Below are 23,828 nucleotides of genomic sequence, written 5' to 3' on the forward strand. Positions count from 1 at the left end.
GATTACTGGCTTAAACAGTCCTCTTCCTATTTCAGTCTATTCACCATTTGGGATACTAATTACAGACTTACCTGTTTCTCCTATTCTGAGCCCCCAGTTGAGTGGCCAGTCAGAAATGGTTGAAGGGAGGTAGAGCAAGATGGCGGGATAGAAGCTGCCAGCAATTGTCCTCTCCACAGGAACACCTTCCTGTGGAGGAAACTGAACACATATCCACATAAAAACACCTTCATAAGAACCAAAATTTAGGTGAGAGATTATAGTGCCTGGTTTTAACTTCGTATTACTGAAAGAGGCACCCAGTGCTGCCCTGTCACAGGAGAAGGCAATACCAGGCAGAACTCAGCCAGTGCAATGGAGGGAGCATCTAGACCAGCCTTAGCCAGAGGAGAATCAGCCACCCTAGCAGTCAAAACCTGAGTTCCAGCAAGCCTTGACACTGTGAGTTAAAATGCTCTGGGCTTCTAAATAAACCTGAAAAACAGCCTAGGACACAAGAACTGCAATTCCTGGGCAAGTCAAGGTGCTACGCTAGTCTCAGAGCCAGCGGACTTGTGGAGCATGTAACATAGTGAGACACCAGCCAGGGTAGCCAAGGGAGTGCTTGAGCTGCCCCTCTCTGAACCCCAGGCAGAGCAGCTCACAGCTTCAGAAGAGACGCCTTCCTTCTGCTTAAGAAGAGAAGGAAGACTAAACAGGACTTTGTCTTGCAACTTGGATACCAACTCAATCACAGTAGTATAGAGTACTAGGCAGAGTTCTGAGGCTCCCATTCCAGGCCCTAGTACCCAGACATTTCTAGATACAGCTTGGGCAAGAAGGGATCCTGTTGCCTGGAAGGGAAGCACGCAGTCCTGGCAAGATTTATCACCTGCTGAACAAAGAGCCCTTGGGTGCTGAATAATCAGCAGCAGTTCCCAGGCAGTACTCACCATGAGCCTTGGGTGAGACTCAGAGCTGCGCTGACTTCAGATGAGACTTGGCACATGCCCAGGTGTGGTGATTGTGAGGGACTGCTTCTGCTTGAGAAAAGGAAAGATAAGAGCAAAGGGGATTTTGTCTTGCAGCTTAGGTACCACTTTAGCTACAGTGGGGTAGAGGATCAAGTGGACTTTTGGTGTCCCCAATTCCAGGCCTTGGCCCTTGGATGACATTTCTAGACCTGCGCTGGGGCAGAGGAAAGCCCACGTCCCTGAAGAGAGAGTCCCAGGCCTGGCAGCATTCATGACAAACTGACTGAGGGCTCCTTGGGCCTTGAGTGAACATCAGTGCTAGCCAGGTGGTACTTGCCACAAGCCTGGGGTGTTGGTGGCCATGGAGAGAGACTGCTCTCATTGTGGAAAAGGGAGAGAAGAGTGAGAATAACTTTGTTTTCTTGCTTGGGTGCCAGCTCAGCTGCAGTGGGAGACACCAGTTAGATTTCTATGGTTTCTGACTCCAGGTCCTGGCTCCCAAATAGCATCTCTGGACCCACCCAGGATTGGGGAACTCACAACCCTGAACAGAAAGACACAAGCCTGACTGGCTTAATCATCTGCTGATTGTAGAGCCTTTGGGCCTTTGCACAAACATAGGCAGTAGCTAGACAGTGGTTACTGCGGGCCTTCAGCAAGACCCATTGCTGTGCTGGTTCCAAGTCTAACACACAGCAGTGCCAGTGTTGGTGGCCTCAGCGGTGCTCGTGTCAGGCCTCCCCCAGGAACAGGCAGCTTTGCAGAGAATGAAAGAGAGAGAGAGAGATGCTGTTTCTTGGGGAGAAAGTAAAGGAAGAGAACAAAAATTTCTCTGTCTCATAATCCAGAGAATTCTTACGGATCTTATTTAAGACCACCTAGGTGGTACCTCTATGAGTCTACAAGAGACACACCATTGCTGAGCTTGGGGTGCCCACAAATGCAGATACTGGTGCAATGATCAAAAACTTAGATAACAACACCAAGTCCCTTCAAACACCTGAAACTCTTTCCTAAAAAGAACAAGTAGAAACAAGCCCAGACTGTGAAGACTATGGTAAATACCTAACTCTTCAATGACCAGACACTGATGAATATCAACAAACATCAACACCATCCAGCAAAACATAATTTCACCAAACAAACAAAATAAGGTACCAGGGACCAATCATAGAGAGACAGGGATATGTGACCTTTCAGACAGAGAACTCAAAATAGCTGTTTTGAAGAAACTCACTGAAACTCAAGATAACACAGAAAAGGGATTCATAATCCTATCAGATAAATGTAACAAAAGGAGTGAAATATTTGAAAAAGAAACAAGCAAAAATTCTAGAGTTGAAAAGTGTGATTGACATACTGAAGAATGAATCAGAGTAACAACAGCAGAATTGATCAAGCAGAAGAACGAATTAGTGAGCTTGAAGATAGGCTATTTGAAAATACAGTCAGAGGAGACAAAAGAAAAACAAATAAAAAAGCATGAAGCACACCTACATGATCTAGAAAATAACCTGAAAAGGGCAAATCTAACAGTGATTGGCCTTAAAGAAGAGGTAGAGAGAGAGAGAGGGGTAGGAAGTTCATTCAAAGGGATAATATCAGAGAACTTCCCAAACCTAGAGAAAAATATCGCTATTCAGGTACAAGAATGTTATAGAATACCTAGCAGAATGAAAACAAATTAGACTGCCTCAAGACATTTAATAATCAATCTCCCAAAAGTCGAGGATAAAGAAAGGATCTGCAAACAACAAGAGAAAAGAAACAACCTACAATAAAGCTCTAATACATCTGGCAGCAGACTTCTCAGCAGAAACCTTACAGACCAGGAGAGAGTGGCACGATGTATTTCAAATGCTGAAGAAAAAATATTTTATCCTAGAATAGTATATCCAGTGACAGTATCCATCAAACATGAAAGAGAAAGAAAGACTTTCCTAGACAAACAAAAGCTGAGGGATTTCATCAACATCAGACCTGACCTACAAAACAAGGTAAACAGAGTTCTTCAATTTGAAAGAAAATAAAATTAATGAACAACAAGAAATCATCTGAAGGTACAAAACTTACTGGTAATAGTAAGCACACAGAAAAACACAGAATATTGTAACACTGTAGTTGTGATGTATAAACTCCTCAGATCTTGAGTAGAAAGACTAAAAGATGAACCAATAAAAAATAGTGACTACAACAACTATTTGAGACACAGAGAGTATAATAAGACATAAATCAACAAAAGTTAAAAGCAGGGGATGTAGTTAAAATGTAGAGCTTTCATTACTTTTCTCTTTGCTTGTTTGTTTCTCTGCTTGTTTCTCTTTGCTTGTGTATTAGTTTTCTTTCTTGGTTGTTATTTTGTTTACACAATCAGTACTAAGTTGTTACAGGTTTAAAATAATGGATTGTAAGATATTATTTGCAAGTCTCATGGTAAACTCAAATCAACAATCATACAACAGATACACAAAAAATAAAAACCAAGAAATTAAAACATACCAACAGAGAAGGTCACCTTGACTGAAAGGAAGACAGGAAGGAAAGAAGGAAGAGAAGACAAATAACAGAAAACAAATAACAAAATGGCAAGAGCAAGTCCTCACTGATCAAAAATACCATTTAATGGAAATGGACTAAACTCTCCGATCACAGAGTGGCTGAATGGATTTAAAACAAACAAACAAACAAACAAAAAAAGAGCCAATAATCTGTGGCCTACAAGAAACACACTTTACCTACAAAGACATACATAGACTGAAAATCGAGGAATGGAAAAACATATTTCATTCAGATGGAAACCAAAAAAAGAGCAGAAGTAGCTATACCTGTATCAGACAAAATAGAATTCAAGACAAAACTATAAAAAGAGACAAAGAATGTCATTATATAACGATAAAGGGTTCAAGTCAGCAAGAGGATATAAACATATAAATACATAGGATATATTTATATGTAAATATAATATAAATATATAAGTATATTTATATTATAACATGAAGAATATGAATATACCCTTATAAATATGAAGTGTCCTTTTATCATTGTATTGGGGTCTATGTTTATATCCTCTTGCTGACTTGAACCCTTTAACATTATACAATGAGCTGCAAATATATGTTGTAAATATGTGTGTACCCACACTGGAGCACCCAGATATATAAAGTAAATATTAAAGCTAAAGAGAGACACAGACTCCAATACAATGATATCAGGACATTTTGACACCCCCACCTTCAGCATTAGACACATCATCCAGACAGAAAACTGACAAAGAAACACTGGACTTAACCTGCACTACAGAGCAAATGAACCTAACAGATATTTACAGAACGTAAATGCAATGGCTGTAGAATATGCACTCTTCTCTTCAGCCCATGGATCATTCTCAAGAATAGACCTTATGATAGGCCACAAAACAAGTCTTTAAAGATTCAAAAAAATGAAATTATATCAAATATCATCTCTGACCATAGTGAAATAAAACCAGAAATCAATAACAAGAGGAATTTGGAAACTACAAAAAAAAAAAAAAAAAAAACCATGAAAATTAAACAATGTGCTCCTGAATGACCAGTGAGCCAATAAACAAATGAAGAAGGAAATTTAAAAATTTCTTGAAACACATGAACATGGAAGCACAACCTACCAAAACCTATGGGATACAGTGAAAGCAGTACTAAGAGGGAAGTGTACAGCTCTAAGTATCTATATCAAAAAAAGTAGAAGAACTTCACATAAACAAACTAATAATGCATCTTAAAGAACTAGGAAAGCCAAAGTAAACTAAACCCAAAATCAGTAGAAGAAAAGAAATAATAAAGATCAGAGCAGAAATAAATGAAACTTAAACACAGAAAACAATACAAAAACAAATGAAATGAAAAGTTAGGTTTTTGAAAAGATAAACAAAATAGACAAAGCTTTAGCCATACTAAGAAAAAAAGAGACATACCCAAATAAATAATACCGAGGATGAGAAAGGATACATTATAACTGATACTGTAGAAATGCAAAAGATTATCAGAGGCTACTATGAACAACTATAAGCCAATACGTTGGAAAATCTAGAAGAAATGGATAAATTCCTAGACATATATAACCTACCAAGATTGAACAATGAAGAAATCCAAAACCTGCACAGACCAATAAAATGTAACAAGATCAAAGCTGAAACAAGAAAAATCTCCAGTAAATAAAAGCCCGGGACCTGATGGCTTCACTGCTGAATTGTACCAAATATTTAAAGAACAACTAATACCAATCCTACTCTGAAAAATAGAAGACGAGGGAATACTTCCTAACTCATTCTATGAGGCCAGTATTACCCTGATACTAAAACCAAAGACACACAAAAAATCAAACTAAAGGCCAATTTCCCTGATGGACATTAATGCAAAAATCCTCAACCAAATACTAGCAAACCAAATTCAACAACAGATTAAAAACACCATTTATCATGACCAAGTGGGATTTATCCCAGGGATGCAAGGATAGTTCAACATACACGAATCGATCAACGTGATACATCATATCAGTAGAATGAAGGACAAAAATCACATGATCATTTCAACTGATGCTAAAAAAGCATTTGATAAAATTCAATATCCCTTCATGATTAAAAAAAAATACTAAAAAAACTGGGTATTCACAGAACATACCACAACACAGTAAAAGCTATATATGACAGACGCACAACTGGTATCATACTAAACACAAAAACACTGAAAGCCTTTCCTCGAGATCTGGAACAAGACAAGGATGCTCACTTTCACCACTGTTATTCAACATAGTACTGGAAGTCCTAGCTAGAGCAATCAAACAAAAGAAATAAAGGTCATCCAAATTGGAAAGGAAGAAGTCAAATTATCCTTGTTTGCAAATGATATGATCTTATATTTGAAAAAAACTAAAGATTCCATTAAAAAAAACTATTAGAATTGGTAAGCAAATTCAGTGAAGTTGCAGAATACAAAATCAACATACATAAATCAATAGTTTTTTTTTTTTTTTAAACAGAGTCTCACTCTGTCACCCAGGCTGGAGTGCAGTGGTGTGATCTCAGTTCACTGCAACCTCCACCTCCTGGGTTCAAGTTATTCTCATGTGTCAGACTCCCGAGTAGTTAGGATTATAGGCGTGCACAACCACGCCTGGCTAATTTTTATAGTTTTAGTTTTCACCATGTTAGCCAAGCTGATCTCGAATTCTTGGTCTCAAGTGACCTGCCCACCTTGGCCTCCCAAAGTTCTGGGATTACAGGTGTGAGCCACTGCGTCCGCCCAATCAGTAGCATTTCTACATGTCAACGGCAAACATTCTGAAAGAGTAATCAAGAAAATAATCTTATTTACAGTAGCTACAAATAATATAAAATAAGTAGGAATAAACTTAACCAAAGAACTAAAAGATCTCTACAATGAAAACTATAAAACATTGATTCAAGAAATTGAAGAGGACACAAAAAACTGGAAAAATCAATGTTAAAATGTTCATCCTAACCAATGCAATCTACAGATTCAATGCAATCCCTATCAAAATACCAATGACATTCTTCACAGAAATAGAAAAAAAAATCCTAAAATTGATATGGAACCCCAAAAGACCCAGAACAGCCAAAGCTATCCTGAGCAAAAAGAACAAAGCTAGAGGGCTCACATTACCTGACATAAAATTATACTACAGAGATATAGTAACCAAAATGCATGATACTGGCATAAAAACAGACCAATAGACAAATGGAACAGAGTGGAGAACCTGGAAACAAACTCATACACCTAGAGTAAACTCATTTTTGACAAAAGTCGCAGGAACATACTTTGCACAAAGGGCAGTCTCTTCAGTAAATGCTGCTAGGAAAATTGGATATCCATATGCAGAAGAATGAAGCTAGATCCCTATCTCTTACTACATACAAAAATCAAATCAAAATAAATTAATAACTTAAATCTGAGACCTCAAACTATGAAACTACTACAAGAAAACATTGGGGAAACTCTCCAGGACATTAATCTGGGCAACGATTTCTTGAGTAATACCCCACAAGCACAGGCAATCAAAGCAAAAATGGACCAATGGGATCACATCAAGTTTAAAAGCTTCTGCACAGCAAATGAAACAATCAACAAAGTGAAGAGATAATCCACAGAATGGGAGAAAATATTTGCAAACCATCCATCTGACCAGGGATTAATAACCAGACTTATAAGGAACTCAAACAACTCAATAGGGAAAAATAAATCTAATAATCCAATTTAAAAATGGGAAAAAGATCTGAATAGACATTTTTCAAAAGAAGACATACGAATGGCAAACAGGCATATGAAAAGGTGCTCAGAATCCTTGGTCATCAGAGCAATGCAAATCAAAAGTACGAGATACTAACTCACCCCAGTCAAAATGGCTTTTATTCAAAAGACAGGCAATAATGAATGCTGGGGAACATGTGGAAAAAAGGCCACCTTCATACACTGTTGGTGGAAATGTAAGTTAGTACAACCACTATGGAGAACAGTTTGGAGGTTCCTCAAAAAAATCTAAAAATAGAGCTACCATATAATCCAGAAAACTCCATGGCTAGGTATATACTCAAAAGAAAGAAAATCACTATGTCCAAGAGATAGCTGCACTCCCATGTTTCTTGCAGCACTATTCACAATAGCTAAGACTTGGAAGCAACCTAAGTGTCCATCAACAGATGAGTGCATAAAGAAAATGTGGTACTTGTACACAATGGAGTACTATTCAGCCATAAAAAAGAATGAGATCCAGTCATTTGCAACAACATGGATGGAACTGGAAGACTTTATGTTAAGTGAAATAAACCAGGCACAGAAAGACAAACTTCACATGTTCTTGCTTAGTTGTGGGAACTAAAAATTGAAACAATTGAACTCACAGAGATAGAGTAGAAGGCTGGTTACCAGAGGCTGGGAATGGAGGGGCAGTGGTGGAAATGGGGATGGTTAACTGGTACAAAAATATAGTTAGATCGAGTGAGTAAGATCTAGTATGTGATAGCACAGCAGGATGACTACAATCAACAATAATTTATTGGACATTTAAATATAACTAAAAGAGTATAACTGGATTATTTATAACGCAAAGAAAGGATAAATGCATAGGGTAATGGATACCTCATTTACCCTGATATGGTCATTACACATTGTGTACCTGTATCAAAATGTTTCATGTACCACATAAATATATACATCTACTATGTACCCACAAAATTAAAATAAGTTTTAAAACATTAAAATAAGTATTTTTTAAAGAAACGATTGACATCTCCTGAATTCCCCCAAATAATCTAGCCAGCTACCAGACCCTTCTATTGTTCTAGATCAGGGGTGTCCAATCTTTTGGCTTCCCTGGGCCACACTGGAACAATTGTCTTAGGCCATACATAAAATACACCAACACCTAATATAACTAAAAAAAAAAAAAAAAAAAAAAAAATTGTGAGACCCAGGCTCAGTGCTCAGCGCCTGTAATCCCCAGCACTTTGGGAGGACTGAGGCGTGGGCACGATCATGAGGTCAAGCAATGAGACCATCCTGCCAATATGGTGAAATCCCATCTCACTAAAACATACCAAAAATAGCCGGGCGTGGCATGCCTGTATGCCCAGCTACTCAGGAGGCTGAGGCAGGAGAAATGCTTGAACTCGGAAGGCAGAGGTTGCAGTGAGCCGAGATTGTGCCACTGCACTCTAGCCTGGTGACAGAGTGAGACTCCATCTCAAAAAAAAAAAAAATTGCAAAAAAATTTCATAATGTTTTAAGAAAGTTTACAAATTTGTTGGACCACATTCAAAGCTGTCCTGGGCTGCATGCAGCCCGCAGACTGGGAGTTGGACAAGCTTGCTGTAGAATGTTCTGTGATGACTCATTATTAAGGTACACCAAGGGAGGGCAAGGATTTTTACCAACGTCTTTTGATTCTGTTCTTACTGTTTAAAATATTTAAAATATGAAACAACAGAAATATGTTTACTGCTATAACCATGGCACCTTGAACAATGCCCAGTCTACAGGAGGCACTCAATAAATTTTGGTCAAAGAATGAAGGAACACATAATTCTCACAGTGTAAGGCAAGCACTATCCAATCATACCCCTTTCCCATCACTCCAGAAACTTTCAGTCAGACCAATCTTCTAAAATCACTTTCTTTCTCTGTAGATAAAGAGAATGGAGGCAGTGTTCCAGTCGCCTCTCTCAGGAGTAAGGCAGATCTCTTCCTGTCTCATGCCACCCCTCAGCCCTTTAGAAACAAGGTCCCTGAAGCAGAAACCTTCAAACATTCTATATGAAGGCCCCTTCCAACATACAGTGTTATGGCGTAACACATCCAGCCTCATCAGCTAACACCCCTGCTGGGACCAAAGCAAAGTCCTGGCCTGCAAGTGGATGTGGGAGTTAGTAAACAGCAGCCTCAACTGTTGCACAATTTTGCCAAGGGCTATCTTAGTTCAGAACATAGAATTCCCTGTTCCATGCTTAGGAGGTCACTCTAAGATGCCTGGCCTGTTTTGTTTCATGGTGTGCTGATGGGTAAGCAGCGATCAGATACTTAACAGAGATAAGATTGAATTGGGCCTGCAGGAACAGGCCCTTCTCAGAGAGAAAGCAGCATTTGTCAGAAACTCTGTCCCATGAGACCCAGCCTTGCTCACAGCAAGGAGCGTCACGCTTTGTGGCGATTTCACTCTTTTGTCCATATTTCCTTGTGCAAACTGCCCATTTGTTCATGAGGCTTCTTCTGTTCCTTCAACCTTCCCACTCCAGGGGCACAGACCTCCACCTTTGTGTGTAATTGATCCCATCTTCAGGAGCAGTAGGTTCCCGAGACTTCTGCTTCTGAGCCCAGAAAAGAGAAAATAATGGCTGCAGAAGAAAGCATGGGCTTGGACTAACTCTTCTCTCTGTCAATGATGGCGTGTCTCTGAACTGACCTCTCCTCTCAGAACCTGCTGGCACACTGGGCTCACCTCCCATTCAGGAGAACCCATCGGGGCTGGTCTGGTGGTGAGTTGTGCATTGTGAACATTTTAGCCTGGCCTCGAACTACGCACAGGCTCACCACCTCTTAGCCTTGATTCTACTGATATCAACTCTCAGAAACTCAACTGAAGACGCAAAGCCAGCCACTCCTTCGTACCATTGCACATGCTGTTTCCTTGGTCTAGAATTTTTCTTCCTCCTTATCTGCTGGATGACTCTTCTCATTTTTCAAAACTAAGATCAGTATCTCTTAAAGTCCAGAATCTTTGCTTTCGCTTGCAAATGTCACAGTGTCCTAGCCAGAGCTACCCCTCTGACCTAATTTCCCAATACCCTCTCATCTCACTGCTCAGGTCACACTAGGCTCCTTGCCATCCCTTGAGCTTCCAAGCACACCCATGGCCTTTCCCCTTGTGATTTCCTCATCCTGGAGTGCTCTTCTCCCCACTCTTCACATGACTCACGCCTCTTTTCATTCCTTTTCCTACATAAATGCCACCATCTCAGGAAGCCTTCACTGATCCCCAATTAAAATAGTGTGAGCCCATCCTACACAGGCACTGTCTCTCTACACCCCCACCTCCTCTATCTTCTTTCATTGTACACACCATGATCTGATTTTATGTTAAACATTTATATGTTATGTTCACTGTCTGCCTCCCCAGTGGGATGTAAGTCCTGTGGCTGCAGGAGCTTTTGTGTTCATCACAACACTGTAAGTCCCTGGAACAATTCGTGGCAGGCAGCACTCCCTAGTAAATAGTAGCTGAGTAAATGTTGTTTCAAGTTGATTTCTAACTTGGTATTCTAGTGCCTCTAGGCAGTTCTGTGAATAAACAGAAAACTCCAGGTAAGGTTCATGTAGATTTGACTCAAATGACATGTGCATGTCTACATGTGTGAGTGTGCATGCACGCGTATGTGTATATATGCACACGTGTGTGAATTTGTACGTGTGTATATACAGTTGTCTCTCAGTATTCATTGGGGATTGGCTCCAGGATCATCTGCAGATACCAAAATCCACAGATGTTCAAGTCCCTGGTATAAAATGGTGCAGTATTTGCATATAACCTATGCACATCCTCCCATATACTTTAATTCATCTCTAGATTACTTATAATACCTAATACAATGTACCATGTCATTTCTACCATGCTGTTTATATTATTTTGTGTTTTCCTTCTGTATTAAGCCAGGTTAACAAATATTTAGCAGGAAGATATTTCTAGGAAGCTTAGTTTAACTAAATGAGGTTTTCCAACTCAACTCATCATATTTCGTCCTAAATTTCATATTGGTGTTTTGTCTTCTCTGGAATTGTAATCTCTCTGGAGACACTGACAGGTCTGATTCACTTCATTGTGCATCACAGTAATTAGATAAAGAGACAAAGCAACATCTCATTGTGTCTTAAATACTTCAGGCCTGGCGTGGTGGCTCACGCTGTAATCCCAGCACTTTGGGAGGCCAAAGTGGGCGGACAATTTGAGATTGGGAGTTCAAGAATAGCCTGCCAACATGGTGAAACCCTGTCTCTACTAAAAATACCAAAATTAGTCAGGCGTGGTGGTGTGCGCCTGTAGTTCCAGCTACTGAGGAGGCTGAGGCAGGAGAATTGCTTGAACCCAGGAGGCAGAGGTTGCAGTGAGCTGAGATCGCACCACTGCACTCCAGCCTGGGCAACAGAGTGAGACTTGGTCTCAAAAAAGAAACCAAAAACCAAAAAACAACAAATGCTTCTGCTGCTTTCCCTCCACTATCCATGATGAAGTCTCATAGCTCTCACCATGCTGCTTCTATGTTCATTGTCTCCATTCTCTAACCTTTGTGAAGAGGTGTGGCTCTTCTCTGACGTTAGACCCTTTACCTCAGTGCTTGCCTTAGGCCTTTTCTAACCAGTCTTTTCAAGGACTCTTCCTCTCAAGACCCCTCCCCTGTGTAATCCTAGACCCTGAAACCCCTTTGCTTCACCCTAGTCTTTCCTCTTTCTCCCTGTTTTTATTTATTTATTTATTTACTTACTTACTTACTTACTTATTTATTTTTGAGACGGAGTCTCACTCTGTCACCCAGGCTGGAAAGCAATGGTGCAATCTCGGCTCACTGTAACATCTGCCTCCTGGGTTCAAGCGATTCTCCCGCCTCAGCCTCCAATAGCTGGGACTATAGGCATGTGCCACCACACCCAGCTAATTTTTTTGTGTGTATTTTTTTTTTTTTTTTTTTTTGAAACGGAGTCTCTCTCTCTGTAGCCCAGGCTGGGGTGCAGTGGCCGGATCTCAGCTCACTGCAAGCTTCGCCTCCCAGGTTTAGGCCATTCTTCTGCCTCAGCCTCCTGAGTAGTTGGGACTACAGGCACCCGCCACCTCACCCGGCTAGTTTTTTGTATTTTTTAGTAGAGACGGGGTTTCACCGCTTTAGCCAGGATGGTCTCGATCTCCTGACCTCGTGATCCGCCCATCTCGGCCTCCCAAAGTGCTGGGATTACAGGCTTGAGCCACCGCACCTGGCCAAGATGGGAGGTTCTTGATGAGACTGTTTGCATTTATGCCTGTTGTCCCAGGGTAATTATTAGTAGCATCTTTTTTTCACTCTCAGAAGCATCCCTGTTTGGACACCCTAGCTACTGGTGAACTTTGAAAGACAGTGTCAGTTGAGTGGTTGGAAGTAAAAGCCAGACTTCTTTGAGTTAAGGAGAAAGATGAAAAAGTGGAGGCAGAGCCCTGTCCTTCACAGCTCAGGGGTCCCCAATGGAATCACTTGAGTGAATAGAATAGAGGAATAGGACAATGACTTGTTTTACAAAAAGGTGTCTGCTCTTCCATTTACCTGTTTTTGTTTCGATCAAGGTAAAGATAAAAATAGAGAAGCTATCTGCCCTTATACTAACAAGAATAAGTGCAGTGTGTTTTCCTGCTACGTGCTGTGTTCTTTGTTGGAATGAATGTTTGTGTAAAGTTCCAACACGAAGTCTGCAGGAGCTTTGGCTGCTCTTCTGCAGCTGCAAGACAGTTCGGAGAGAAGGCGGCAGACAGCAGCCACACCCTAGCGAGAGTTTAAAGCACTTTCCCCTTTCTATTGTTTGACAGGGAGGGGTGGAGTTCAGAGCAATCAAAAGGGTGCTACAATGGTTTTGCATTGTAATTTTGTTGCTTAATATATTGTAAAATGTAGTTAATTCTAATTCATGTGTGTGTGTTTGTGTGTGTGTGTGTGTGTTCATCTCCTTGTTTTCTGGGGTGTGGAACGGTAAGAACATTTTTAAAGCCATGGCTTATTTACTAAAATGAACGCTTGTTTCCTTTCTCTGAGATGCATGAAACCAACAGAGAAAATTAGAAGAGGGTATCATTTTAAGGAAGAGAAAACATGTTAGTGAGAGGAAGCTGCTTCATTTGTTTAAAATGTACACCCAGATGGGAAAGTTATACAAATGATTATTCAAATAAAAGAGAAAAAGGACATTAGAAGCTTGATATATCACTTGTGCGAATCTAGTGCTTCTCTGTAGAAAAAGTACCTCCCTGATCCTTTTCTTCTGTGGGATCCAGTGGTCTGGCTCATAAGATGTGAGGGAGGAGCAGGTGTAGAACAGGCTTTGGAACCACCTGCTTTCATACATAGGGGCTTCCTTAGGGGGCACAGCAACTAAGTGTTTCTAATCAGTGACAATCCCATGGTGGAAGAAGTGAATACTAGTAATGAAAGTCGGGGCAGTTCTCTCAGCAGAGTGTCAAAAAACTGCATTCACTTTCATAGTCTACCCCTCCAACATACTTCAAATGAATACAATATATTTCCCCATCTTTGCCTTTTGCAACATGTTTCCCAATTAGGGTTACCAAATTTAGCAAAGAAAAATGCAGGGTATCCAGTTAGAGTTTTAGAAAAAAAAGAAAGTTTTAAAATTTTCTACTTTTAATTTTTGTGGGTTCATAGTAGGTGTATGTATTTATGGAATATATATTTTGATATAGGTATACAATGCACAATAATAGCATCAGGGTAAGTAGGGTATCCATCACCCCCATGCATTTATCCTTTCTTTGTGTTACAAACAATCTAATAAAATTCTTTTAGTAATTTTTAAATGTGCAATAAATTATTGTTGACTGTAGTCATCCTATATGTCTGTTTATATGCCTGTGCCATGCTGCTTTGGTTAGTATAGCTCTGTAGTGTAATTTGAAGTCAGGTAATGTGATTCCTCCAGTTTCGTTCTTTTTGCTCAGGATAGCTTTGGCTATTTGGGGTCTTTTGTGGTTCTATATCAATTTCAGGATTTTTTTTTTGTATTTCTGTGAAGAATGTCATTAATATTTTGATAGGGGTTACATTGAATGTGTAGGTTGCTTTGGGTAGTATGGACATTTTATTTATTTATTTTTAAACAGAGTCTTGCTCTGTCACCCAGGCTGGAGTGCAGTGGAGCAGCAATCTCAGCTCACTGCAACCCCCGCCTTCGGGATTCAAGAAATTCTCATGGCTTAGTCTCCTGAGTAGCTAATTTTGTACTTTTTTATAGTAGAGACAGAGTTTTCCCATGTTGGCTGGCCTCAAACTCTTAGCCTCAAGTGATCCTCCTGCCTAGGCCTCCCAAAGTGCTGGGATTATAGGCATGAGCCAACATGCCCAGCCCTTGCATGGACATTTTAACAATACTGATTCTTCCAAGCCATGAACACCAAATATCTTTTCATTTTTTGTGTCCTCTTCAATATCTTGCATGAGTGTTTTATAGTTTTCATTGCAGAGATCTCCGACTTCTTTGCTTAAGTTTATCCCTAGGCATTTTATATTATTTGTAGCTACTATACGTAAGATTACTTTCTTGATTTCTTTTTCAGATTGTTTGCTATTGGCATATAGAAATGCTACTGATTTATGTACGTTGATTTTGTATCCTCCAAACTTACTGAATTTGTTTATCAGTTCTAATAGTTTTTGGGTGGAGTTTTCAGCTTTTCTCAAATATAAGATCCTATCACTTGCAAACGAGGATAATTTGCCTTCTTCCTTTCCAATTTGGATACCCTTTATGTCTTTCTCTTGTCTGATTATTCCAGCTAGGACTTCCAGTACTAGGTTGAATAACGGTGGTGAAAATGAATATCCTTGTCTTATTTCAGGTCTTAAAGGAAAGATTATAAGATTTTCCCTGTTCAGCGTGATATTAGCTATGGGTCTGTCATATATGGCTTTTACTGTTTTGTGGTATGTTCCTTGAATACCAAGTTTTCTTAGGGTTTTTATTATGAAAGGATATTGAATTTTATCAATGTTTTTTCAGCATCAATTGAAATGATCATTTTTGTCCTTCATTCTAATGATAGGATATATATCACATTGATTAATTTGCATATGTTGAACCATCCTTGCATTTCTGGAATAAATCCCACTTGGTCATGATGAATTATCTCTTTAATGTATCGTTAAATTTGGTTTGCTAGATTTGGTTGAGGATTTTTGCATTAATGTTCATCAGGGATATTGGCCTATAGGTTCCTTTTTTTTTCAGTGTGTTTGTCTGGTTTTGGTATCAGGGAAATATTAGCATTATAAAATGAATTTGAAAGTACTGCAATCTCTCATCTGAATTTTGGTTCTTATGCGAGTGCTTTTTATGTGGATGTGTGTTCAATTTGGTGTTCCTGTGGAGAGGATAATTGGTGACAGCTCCTATCCAACCATCTTGCTCTACCTTCCTTCAATAACTTCTGACTTGCCAATCCACTGAGGGCTCGGAGTAGGAGAAATAGGTAAGTTTGTAACTGGTATTCCAAAAGGTGAATAGACTTTGAAATAGGAAGAGGACTGTTTAAGCCAGTAATCAGTAAGTTTCAGTTTTTCCTGATTGTGTTAGTTTCCTGGATCTGCTGTAATGAAATATAATATAATAAGCTGGGTAGCCTAAAACAACAGAAATTTATTCTCTCACAGTTCCAGCAGTTAGCAGTCCAAAATCAAGGTGTCAGCAGGGCCATGCTCCTGCTGAAGGCTCTATGGAAAAATTCTTCCTTGCTTCTTCCAGTTTCTGGTGGTTGCTGGCAATCCTTGGCATTCCTTGACTTGTAGCAGTGTAAGAAGGGTTGATAAATGGGCAGACAGGCTTCTTGGGAAAGGTGTGTTTCACCAAGTTGTGCCCTCTCAAAGGAGAAGTGAGTAAACAGAGCTCCACGCAGAGGAAATCACAACAGTAAAAACAGTGTGGGGCCAAAGAGAGAGGCAGAGTGGGATGGGGTAGATACCTGTTCCTGGGTCAGAAAATTGTTATTGTACATGGTGGGGATGGTGGGAGGTACATTTAAAGGCTTAGGTTAAGGCTACATTAGTGTAGGCCTTAAGAAGAAGCTGAAAAGTTTTTCTCCTCTATATAACCAACTTCATGTGCCCAGCCAATGCTTGCTTCTGTGCTTTTGTGCCTTGGCTTGGTTTCCTTCTCTTAGACAAATAGGGAGCCAGGGTGTACTGGGATGGAGGAGGCATACAGGAGGCCCGATGCCTTTGTCTCTTTGTCCGTAGTCTCTACAGAAGGATGACCTAACCGATGCTAGAAAGGAAGAGAAGTAGGTAGAGCCAGAGAGGAAATGAAAGAACCATTTAAGGAGCCCTTTGTAATGTACTTCTTGTTCATGCATTATCTTATTTCATCCTCACAGTAACTTTAGAAGGTAGGTATTGTATTGTTCCCATGTTCCAGCTGATGACACCAGGGTTCACTCAGTTCACATGGATAGGTAGAGTCAGGAGGTGAATCCACATCTAACTCAAAGTGGGGAGAGATGAGACAAAGAGTAAGATTTCTGAAAGAGAGTAAGTATGAGGGTGGTAGGAAAGTCAACGATTCAGGTGCATGAAATCCTGGAGAACAGTTTTGTTCTGAAGCAGCTTCAGTGCTATGTGAAGACAATGTACGAAAGGCCTGTTATATAACAAAAGGCTAACCTGATACAAATACTGTGCAATAGACTTATGTTTTACTTAAGGCAGTAAATCTAAACGTATCTCTTATCTCCCGCTACCTGCCCCACTTTGCTCTTTTTCTCTTGTGCACTAAAGAAGAATGAATAATAATAGCTCTTCAAAGTATGCTGGGTGGAACCTTTTTTATTTCCCATGAAAATTAATTCTTTATTGAGTTTCTGCTCATATGTTTGAGAGCGAAATCTTCACTCCCCCCACCAAACACACACACACACACACACACACACTGCTCGCTACTGTTGATTAAGCACTAGCTATGTGCCAGGTGCATTGTCACATATTCCATTACTAGTTCAGGTGCAAGTGTAGGCTATGACACTCTTAGGTACTGGGAGGATGAAATGCTGAGTTCACTGTCAACTAGAAAGGACTGTAAAATTATGCCTGTTTTCACCACAGACCTTTGGCCTCAGAGACTTAATTGCAGTGTTCAAGTCATCCCAGTTCCTCCTCATATAATTGAGAGATATTAAGAGCCTAACCTGTTTTTTTGTCAGTTTTGATTACAGTTATTCAGAAGAGTGACAGAAAGCACCTCATCTTGTATTGATGATAAGGCCCGTTTCTACCCTTAACACAACTATTGAAATCATTTTCTACATTTGATAAGCGATGCTAAATGAAATATCATCTCTTCTGAGCTCTCCTCAGATTGCCTTTGTGGAAGGCAGATTTGTCCCAGATATTTCGGAGCATTTGCTCATTCAGCATGGTGTGCGAATCTCTCCCCACAGGAGATCAATTTGCTTCTACATGATCATGAGAAGGCATTCAACATGAGAGTCGGCTTACTTTATTACACTTTTAACCTCTCAAGTTAAGCTGGCTGGACATACCTGAGAAGCCCTTTGTTCTTTCCACAGTTGTACTCACTGAGCACCTCACCCTAACTGGAGAGGTCGGAATGCATGCTTGGAGTCATCCCAGTTGTGGGCAAAGGAACGGAGCTGAAATCAAGAACACAGGCAGAGAACAGTTGGTCAGAAAGGACCAGACACAGGGCTGAATTCAGAGAGCTTCAGTGAGAGGTAAGAAGCCGGGAGATTACATTTAGCGTGGACCTTTCATGTGCCACAAACTGTGCTAGCTATTTTGCTGGTCTTATTTTATTCAATAACAACACTGAATAGTAAGAATTGGGATGCCCATTTTGCACAAATGGAGGTAATGCTTATGGAAATAGTAGAAGATAAGTATAGATCAGAGAAGTTAGTATTGTGCTAATAAGAAATGTGATAATGGAGAGTCTTAGGTTATGATGTCATTAAGTTTCAAGGACAGGACACACCTGATGAACTCATGCAGGGGAGCAGAACTTAGTGCCCTGTAGGGCTGAAGTAGAGACAGATGAACTTTTATTAGGGTGGTGCAAAAGTAATTGTGGGTTTTGCCCTTGCATTTAAAGGCAAAAACTGCAATTACTTTTGCACCAACCTAATAGCTTTACATAAAGTGGGACATGAGGCAGAGATCCGTGGTGGGCTGAAGGGAAGAGGAGGATTGAAGGCCAGGGAATCTGGCACACCACCACAAAGAGCTGACATCTTCCAGGCTTTGAATAAATCATTTCTGATCATGGAAATTCTTTAAGTTAGGATTCATATAACTGGCCACAGTGCAGGAATCATCTTTCCAACACTTCTTGGCTATGTCCAGGGTCAATACCAAACTTATTGGTCAGGACATACTATTATATACATATATACAACATACTATGACATACAAAACAGGTCATTTAACCAGGGACTTAGTTATCACTCAGTGAGGAACCAAGCTGGAATTTGGGATAAGAATAAAATTGAAGAGGTTCACCAGAAGAAGTGAAAATGAAGTCAGGCAAAACTCCTCCAACCCCCATCTTTTGAAGGGGCTCAAAAAAGAGAAGAGCAACAGTTATTTGCTATCCAACATGAATGTTCATGGCAGCATTATTCACAATAGTTAAAAGTTGAAACAACCCAAATGACCACTGATGGATGAATGAACAAAGAAAATGTAGTATATCCATATAATGGAATATTATTCAGCCATAAAAAGGAGCAAAACACTGATACATGCTGCAGCATTTGTGAACCTTAAAAACCTAATGCCACATGTTGTATGGTTCCATTTATAAGAAATATCCAAAACAGGTGAACAGAAAGCAGATTGACAGTTTCCAGGGGCTGGAGGAAGGAGGGAATAGGGAGTAAAACAATAGCATTAACTGGTACAAAGTCTTATTTTGGAGTAACAAAAATGTTTTGGAACGAAATAAAGGCAGTGGTTGCACAACATTGTGAATGCACTAATGCTGCTGAATTGTTCACCTTAAAATAGCTTTTTATTTTATAAATTTCACCTCAATAATAAAAGTTGTTTGCAATGAAAATTGCAGCATAGGTTAAGTGACTCTACAATCCCACATTTATTTACTTCTGAACCCATTATGGTGAGGCCAGTAACCCTTTAAATGGCATCCACTTGGCCACATAGACAGAGTGACCTGAAGCAGACGCCAAGGCACAAGGCCCACTCCCCTGGAGGCAAGCTGATTCTTGATTATTCCTGGTAACAGGGAACATGCCTAGACGTAAAAAATTGAAATCCATAGGTAACCTAAAACTCTCTTTCAAGTGACTTTCTGCTTCCTTCTCAAAACTGTGATTAAACAGAAGCAAAATGGTTATATTCTCCATATTCACTTCCCTTTGTACCGCCCACTTTCTCACAGCATCCACCCACAGAAGAAGAGAAATGCATACAATTTGCACCAATATGCATCTGTGAAACCCAAAAAGGCCAGACAATTGGTAACACCATTTCTGTTCACTCCACCTCACCTCAGACTCTGCTCCTCCTTCAGTAAGTCACTCTTCAGTAAGTCCAGGGTTGAGCTTGGCCTCTAAGCATTCTGGGTTTGGTCCAATGGTCTGGGGAGGGCCATAACGGAAGTGTTAACCCTATAGTCTCCATGTTTAATGATTGACTATGTAATTTCATGTACAATAACCTGGACTCTAGGGTTAGACTTCAAGGGATCTCAAGACCCAACATCAAATCTGTCCCAAAGTAATTGAATACTGACTGGCTAGAAAGATATGTAGTAAGCAGAGAGATCAAACCAAGGTACCCAAACACACAAAAAAAGCCTGGAGAATGGAAAGTTCATGGGAACATCCTACCTATGTCACCTCAAAAATCTGAAGCTGCCCCTCACTTCAGGCCAGAAGTGGCTTTCCTGAATGAAACATTAACTCTGCAAAATAAGGTGTATATGTGTGTGTGTGTGTGTATGAAGCTTTATAAATGAAAAAAATCTATAAAAATGAGAATTCTCTATCTACTATATAGAGATAACACTATATCGACTGATATTTTGTCTTATATCCTTCACCCTAAGATTTTCAATTACTAGAAATAATACTTACGTTTTTATGTGGCACACAACAGATAAATTTTAAACTGTTTCCTTGAATTTTAAACTGTTTCTGTGTTCATAATTCCCCTTATTCCTTTGTCCAAAGAGTGATAAGATTCCACGCCAATCTCAGCAGCTAGAAATCATTACTGTGTGCTCGGAGGCTCACTATTCTAACTGCCCTTCTGTTGAAGAAACCAGCTAAAGGGTTACGTAAGTCAATCAAGCAAATGGATGCAGCTGCCTGACTTACCTAGCAAGCTCTCTTGGCTTGATCTATAAAGACTTATTAGGAGTTACAGGAAAGCTAATTCACAATTCACAATTTTTGCTTAGCCTCTTTATGTGATTCAAATAACAGTGGGAGTGGTCGGGCGCAGTGGCTCACACCTGTAATCCCAACACTGTGGGAGCCTGAGGCGGGCAGATCACCCAAGGTCAGGAGATCACCAGCCTGGCAACATGGTGAAACGCTGTTTCTATTACAAATACACAAATTAGCTGGGCGTGCTGCTCAGGAGGCTGAGGCAGGAAAATCACTTGAATCCAAGAGGCAGAGGTTGCAGTGAGCTGAGATTGTGCCATTGCACTCCAACCTGGGTGACAGAATGAGACTGTCCCAGAAAGAAAAAAAAAAAGAACAGTGGGAGGGGGAAAATTTTCTGAATGCATGTTCCTCTTGTAAGCACTATTTGTTTGTTTGTTTGTTTTTTGAGACGCAGTCTCACTCTGTTGCCCAGGGTGGAGTGCGGTGGCGTGATCTTGGCTCACTGCAACCTCTGCCTCCCATGCTCAAGTGATTCTCCTGCCTCAGCCCCCCAAGTAGCTGAGATTACAAGCATACACCACCACACCTGGCTAAATTTTGTATTTCTTTAGTAGAGATGAGGTTGAGCTGTGTTGGCCAGAGTGATCTTGAACTCACAGCCTCAGGTGATCCACTTGCCTCAGCCTCCCAAAGTGATGGGATTACAGGTGTGAGCCACCCCTCCTGCAAATCCTTTTAATGGCCATTATTACTGGAATTCATCACTCCACCAAGGAAGCTGAACAAGGCTCAAAGTTTCAATACTGTTAAGACAGATGGTAGATTAAGAAACTGTGAGTCTTAGTAGTTATCAAGGAGAGAACTGGTGTCTGAGTTCTGAGCAACCTGAAGTCCTCAGGGTTTTCATCCTTAGCTGTAACAGAAAGTTGAGAGCAGAGCTAACCTGCTTCAAATGCCTGTAGTCTCAAGACACTGCCCATGAAATGTAGTAAAAGTTTCAACTTTTACTACATGGTTAAATTGTCCACCAATGACAAACATCCCACCAATCCTTTAAAAATATGTACCTAATAAACAACCACATGCTTTCATTGCAAATATCACATTGGTGTTAAACAAAACCTGCCGTTATAATTAAGTTGTAGTGTCCAACTTACACTGAAGGCCTAGGCACTACCACTTTAGGGAAGAGTCTGTAACCAAACTGACATTTGCTTGGTGGCCTCCAACCCCAAAAGGAGAATGTCCCAGGGACACCTTCCAATACAGACCAATAGAGAATTTTCCTGACTTGTGAATTTATTTATATAAACAAAATTTTGAAAGATGTAAGTTAAATTACATTTATTTGAAATTGCGATGATCACAGAAAAACTATACCATTGGATCACTATACAAAAAATAGATCTGAACATTTTTTGTGTGTGTGTCTCTCCATGGCAAAAGAAGAGTTAAGATATGTTTCTTTGCTTTGGAAATAGAAAAAGTATTCTATATTCTTTCCTTACTTACAGAGCTTGCTTTTATTTCTAAATCAATAAGCATATAAATAGAAAAAAAGCATATTTTACCCAGGAAACTGTGAGTCATATTGGATTGAATTGATGGGAGGGTGGCCATATAATCCTCAAACTTTTGACTCTCCACCACCACCCTGACCCCTTGCCACAGGGCATTCTTTTGTAGGATGCCACTAGAAGTAAATCCAGTTCCAATGAAAATAAAAGCCTCATCTATTCTTAGTCTTTTAAGGGGACAGCATTGTTGACATTCAGAGACCTTCATGCAGCACTGCGCAAGTCCTTAGAGGAAATAGCTGTTCCATGTTTATGACAGCATGCAAGCAAAGGTTTAAATCAAAAAGTTCTGTATCTTTTCTTTAGGCTGGTAAGCCTCCAGCCTCTGTGTTGCTTTTATGAATGGTTGAGTTGCAGAGTGGAATGATATTACTTACTAATTTTTTGAGGCCTACTTGGTAATGAGATTACTAGTACAAGTAAGATACAACCCAAAATCTGCAGGAAAGCTCATAGACAGGTACAGTAAAGACAGGTACAGTAAAGTAAGCTTTACTGTATCTGTCTGTGAGTTTTCCTGGAGACTATGGATTATATCTTACTTGTACTAGTAATCTTGGTACTATCCAGTACTAGTACAAGTAAGATATAACAAATAAAATAAAGATAGCGCCACAATTCAAAATAGACCATAGACTTAAATGTAAAACATAAAACTATAAAACTTCTCAAAGATCACATAGGCAATAAATCTAGATAAATTTATTTTTATCTAAATAAATATTTACCCAAAGGATTTTAAAACTATGTCCACACAAAAATTTGCACACGGATGTTTATAGCAGCTTTATTTATAAAACTTGAAGGCAACCAAGATATTCTTCAGTGAATGGATAAACTGTGGTACATCCAGACAATAGAATATTATTCAGCCCTAAAAAGAAACAAGCTACCAAGCCATGAAAAGATGAGGAGGAAAGTTAAATGCATATTGCTAAGTGAAAGAAGCCAATCTGAAAGGCTCCATACTGTATAATTTGAACTATATAACATTCTAGAAAAGATAAAACTGTGGAGATAATAAAAACATCAGTGCCTGCTAAGAGTTCAGGGGGGTGGGGAGATGGATGAATAGGTAGAATGCAGGACATTTTTAGGACAGTGAAACTGTATGATAATGGTGGATATAGAACATCATGAATTTGTCAAAACCCATAGAACTATACAATAGAAAGAGTAAACCCTAATGTAAACCATGGACTTTCGGCTAATAATATGAACCAATAGTGGTTAATTGGTTGTAATCCTTTGATAAACTACTTGTAATTAATATACCAGACTACTGCAAGATGTTAATAGGAGAAACTAAGCAGAGGAAGGTGGTAGGGAGAGGAAGTATATGGAACTCTCTGTACTTTCTATGCAGTTTTTCTGTAAACCTAAATGTGCTCTTAAAAATATGTGTGGAGGGCGGAGCAAGATGGCCGAATAGGAACAGCTCCGGTCTCCAACTCCCAGCGCGAGCGACACAGAAGACCGGTGATTTCTGCATTTTCAACTGAGGTACTGGGGTCATCTCACTAGGGAGTGCCGGACAATCGGTGCTGGTCAGCTGCTGCAGCCTGACCAGCGAGAGCTGAAGCAGGGCGAGGCATCGCCTCACCTGGGAGGGCAAGGGGGAAGGGGATCCGTTTTCCTAGCC

The 23,828-nt window shown here is 40.0% G+C and overlaps 1 long non-coding RNA gene across 1 annotated transcript; it reads right to left on the reverse strand.

Annotated features, from left to right (window-relative positions):
- Positions 1-935: 935 nt before the first annotated feature.
- LOC108530099 (uncharacterized) lies at positions 936-19,845 on the reverse strand. Its single transcript, XR_001885756.1, has 3 exons — positions 19,764-19,845; positions 17,778-17,888; positions 936-1,019 (listed from the first exon to the last, which is right to left on the reverse strand). It is a non-coding gene; the product is annotated as an uncharacterized LOC108530099 (long non-coding RNA).
- Between the last annotated feature and the right edge of the window lie 3,983 nt (positions 19,846-23,828).

This window comes from Rhinopithecus bieti, unplaced genomic scaffold (assembly GCF_001698545.2).
Source record: "Rhinopithecus bieti isolate Rb0 unplaced genomic scaffold, ASM169854v2 scaffold_1304, whole genome shotgun sequence".
NCBI lineage: Eukaryota > Metazoa > Chordata > Mammalia > Primates > Cercopithecidae > Rhinopithecus > Rhinopithecus bieti.